Genomic DNA, 4,399 nt, shown 5'->3' with positions numbered 1-4,399 from the left:
GATGTTACATAAAATGTGTTAATAAAAGTACATAGTATATTTATATAACCTACAATACTAATAGTATTAAGTTATTATGGGTTTAAGCGAATACTTTCTGAAAGGATACGATGTCTGTACGTCCTTCATCTGTTCAGTTCTTAAACGTACAGCAATTCTGAAGATAGAATTTGGTACACATATAGTTTTTTAATCATGAACGAAACCTATTGATTTTTATTCAAATTAGTTAATTATTTGAATCCAATCATTGGTATAATTAACTGATTACTTAATGACATCGGGCCATATTAGCCCTTGCCCCCATATCAAGCCTCATTCAGAAACTTAGAAGTTCAGAAATATGAAGATGGATTTAGTTAGAAGTTAGATTTTATATTACTCATGATAACTATCGAACAATTTCTTTTGTTGTATAAATTTGTGTCGACTAGGTGCTTGTGGAGTATCATAGGGTTTGAAGGGATAGATTAACGTTCCTATAAAGCTTGCCTACGTCGAATTTCATAGATATAATTAAATTTTTAAGCTAGTTATGAGTTTTGTAATCATTTTCTGAAGAGGAAATTTTTATGTGGGGTATGGTCAAATTCGATCCGATCCTCATATACTTAAATAGGTTAACGTTCCAATTAAACTTGCTTACATCTGATTTCAGTGCTATACTGGTATTCACAAGGATCATAAGGGGTTGGATCAATTATTCATATCTTGTAAAGATAAAGTAAATTTCGAAAGGTGGCCATATACATACACAGAGGGAAAAAGAAATATACACGCCTGGTACCAAATTGACACCAAACTGTTTTTAATTTTTCAATACCATCCGTTGTCAAAGTATAAACATACGTACGACAACACTGTGTAATGTTGTCAACATTGAAACAATTCGTTGTAGAAATCTAAATTTTATACACATCCGTTGTCTAAATGTTTAGAAACGTGGTAAGCTCACTATTGACAAACAATCCGTTGCCAATAGTGAGCTTACCACGTTTGTTAACATTTTGACAACGGATGTGTATAAAATTTATATTTCGACAACGAATTGTTGTTACATAGTATTGTCGTATGTAAGTATATTAGACCGACTCACTCTGTATGGAAAGCAAAAACTTGTTTTTGTTTCCCCTCTCAAAATTTATCTTGCTTTGTTTTATGATAATTTCCAAAATATTTTAAGTCTAAGCTATCATAACTTTCATAAAACAAAACAAAGATTTTTTGAAGCTGGCTAAAATTTTGAACTGAACATGAAAAAGTATGTCCCTCATAGGATACTTTATTGAAAACTGTCCAGCTCACGAACGGACAACACTAAACCCAAAATATTTTGGGTAACATCATATTACATAACAACGAATATTTTGAGGGGGGTAACTCAAGCACCATTTTTTGTGAGTCGGTCTAATGTATATACTTTGACAACGATTGAACAAATATAAACTCTTTGCTGTCAATTTGGTACTAGGCATGTATATTTCCTTTTCCCTCTGTGTACATACATTTGCATGTATATGGACTTTGATCATTAGATTAATATGAGCGTCAGTGTGATATTCGGAATAGATACTCCAATGAGGGATTGGTTCAATTATGGACTAAGTTCTCCTGAATTTTAAGAAATAATTAAACTGGTCTGCACTGAAATCCGAACTTTTAAAACAGTTATGACCGTTAAAGCTATTTTCCGGGGGTCCACTTGTATGGGGCCTATCCAAAACGTGTACGGATATTGTCCATTTTCAATACCAATCAAACCTTATCAATAGATAATATTTGTGCAAAATTTCAACATTCTACCTCCTCTCGTGTGGTCACTATTGTCATTTCAACAGACACATGGACGGACATGGTTTGATCGTCTTAGAATTTAATAAGGACCCAGAACATATATACTTTTGTGGGATTATGACCAATATTTCCAAGTGTTACAAACGGAATAACAAAATCAACATACCCCCTTAAAAGGAGGTAATTACAATCACTCGTTCAGCATGAGTAATAAAAAAATCCAAATTCAAATCGAGGTGTAAATGTACAACCATATATGGTGTAGGTAAGTGATCGTATCATCAAATCGTGTGCAAAATACATCATTAAATATAATCACATATTTTAATAAGTATATTAAGTATCTGATATTACAAGGTTAGCTGATCTTTAACATTATTCCCACTTCGGGATTATCTTTTAAATGGTCATAATAAGTAAACTGTGACATAGTATCCTATTATAAGAATATTCTAATACATATTTATTTCTTTATCACTTGCCTTGTTTCCATTTGAGAAAACGGGAGAAATTAAATTTTGGGTTTAGTATATCTAAATTTTATGAATTTTTATAGCAGCAGAAGAAGCAGAAGAAAAAATCCTCTTGGGTTTCTAAATAAATAAATAAATTTGTAATGGATTATTGAACATTTAAATGGTATGTTTTTTTTTTCCTTCTTATTACAATATACTAAAGTAATAACAACAACAATTTTTTATGTTTAATACATATAAAAATATTTATGTATGTCCAACCACAAATACATACATAATAAATATCTAGAGTATTCATATTTATATGGTTTGTTTGTATTGGTTAATATTTGTATTTTTCTTGGCTTTTATCAAAATAATGACATTAATTCAAGGCTTCTTGCCTTAAATTGAACATGAATAAATTGTGCAAAAAAAACACAAAAACTCCGGACCAAAGGAACAAATGATAAGGAATGGTAAGAAAAACAAGAGCTACATTTAACGTTATTTTTTTCTAAATTATTATTGGGATATGTATGTATGTATTGTGGGCCATAAATATATTTTAAAATCCCATTTAATTGTATTCGAGTGTAAAGAAGGATACGAATTTATTCACACATATGGTCATTATGTTGGGTTTTAATGTAGGAGCGTAATGTTCTTTAAGCCAAAATAAGTGGAATGATTTTGGTAACAATTTTGTGGTTAATAGAATTTTGTATTTATAATAAACAAACACAGGTGTCTTTCTATTTGTTTTTGTGTACATTTAAAATTTTTATAATGTGAAATTATTGGGGTTTTGGGAATATGTAATGATTATAACTTAAAAGGGTAACCAAATAGGAATTTTAGCTTCCCTTGTCAGAACAATACTATTCACTTACGAAAAGTGTTGTTTTTGTAAAACTTGCAATAAAATGTGTTAAAATAAATGGTAATAACTTGTACTTACAGAACAACTTACTTTTAAATGACTACTACATAACGTTTTCATTACTGTTAAGTACTCTTAATCATGACTTAGATAATTATATATTAAAGTACTTATTAAATAAAGGTTTTCAGACGAGCACTCCATTTCAGACGATCGGTACATAATATTCAAAATACTACGGCCACCACCAAAGCCGATAAAGTTTCGGAATAAGTCAAAAACTAACTGGACAATGTTCCTACTAAAGAACCGTTCAGGAGAGGACACTTTTCAATGTAGAAATAAAGAGGATATAGACGCCAAAGTAGAAACGTTCACAAGTGCCCTGGTTGAATCGTTCGAGGACATCTGCCCTCTGCGAGAGCGGAGATCTGCTCAGGAGAAACCTCGGGTAACAGGGGAGATACGGAACCTTGGGAAGACTCTTCGCAAACTATTTAACTGGGCATGGCGTAAGAAGACCGCAGTATACTGAGATGAGTATCGTAATGAACTTGGTGAATATAAGAAAATCGTTCGAAAAGCCAAAAGAGACTCCTGGAAACTTTTCTGTGAACAGGTAGATAACGTAAATGACGTATCGAAGATAAAGAAATTCCTATCCAAAACTCATGTCCAACCGGAATCTATGATTGATGAAACGGTCAGGAGGATATGGAGGAGACAATGGACTCTTACTTCCCACCTGGAATATCGGGTGCCATAAATGAAGCGATATGGGAGGAAGTGGAGGCTAACACAGAAATAGTTATTACAACTGGCATGGAGAAGGAGGCAATGAAAACCTTTGCAGGACCGAATGGCGGGGCTAGTTTCCGTACATCTGTCACAAATATTCACTGCATGCTTGAAATTAACATATAACCCCCTTTAAATGGCAGGATGCAAGGGTAATATTTATACCCAAACCAGGAAAACATAGCCATGCGACACCTAAGTCCTATCGAGCGATAAGTCCTACGACCTTCCTACTTAAAACCTTGGAACGGATAGTCGATAGTATGGTTAAAAGCAGTATACCAGGCAAAGATCTCAAATATAAGCAACATGCTTATGTAAAGGGACGATCGGTGGAAACGGCGTTGAAGGAAGTTGTCCACTATATAGATGAATCTTTCGAAAGCAAACTGTATACACTGGCGGTATGTATTGACATGGATGGCGCCATCAATAACGTACATACTGATACTCTTATCCAATCCTTAGA

Source organism: Lucilia sericata, unplaced genomic scaffold (assembly GCF_015586225.1).
Source record: "Lucilia sericata isolate MDLA Ls3-8-SP2 unplaced genomic scaffold, ASM1558622v1 Contig000807F_arrow, whole genome shotgun sequence".
Classification (NCBI taxonomy): Eukaryota; Metazoa; Arthropoda; class Insecta; order Diptera; family Calliphoridae; genus Lucilia; species Lucilia sericata.
The sequence above is the reverse complement of the archived record's forward strand: the minus strand, read 5'-3'. Positions refer to the sequence as shown.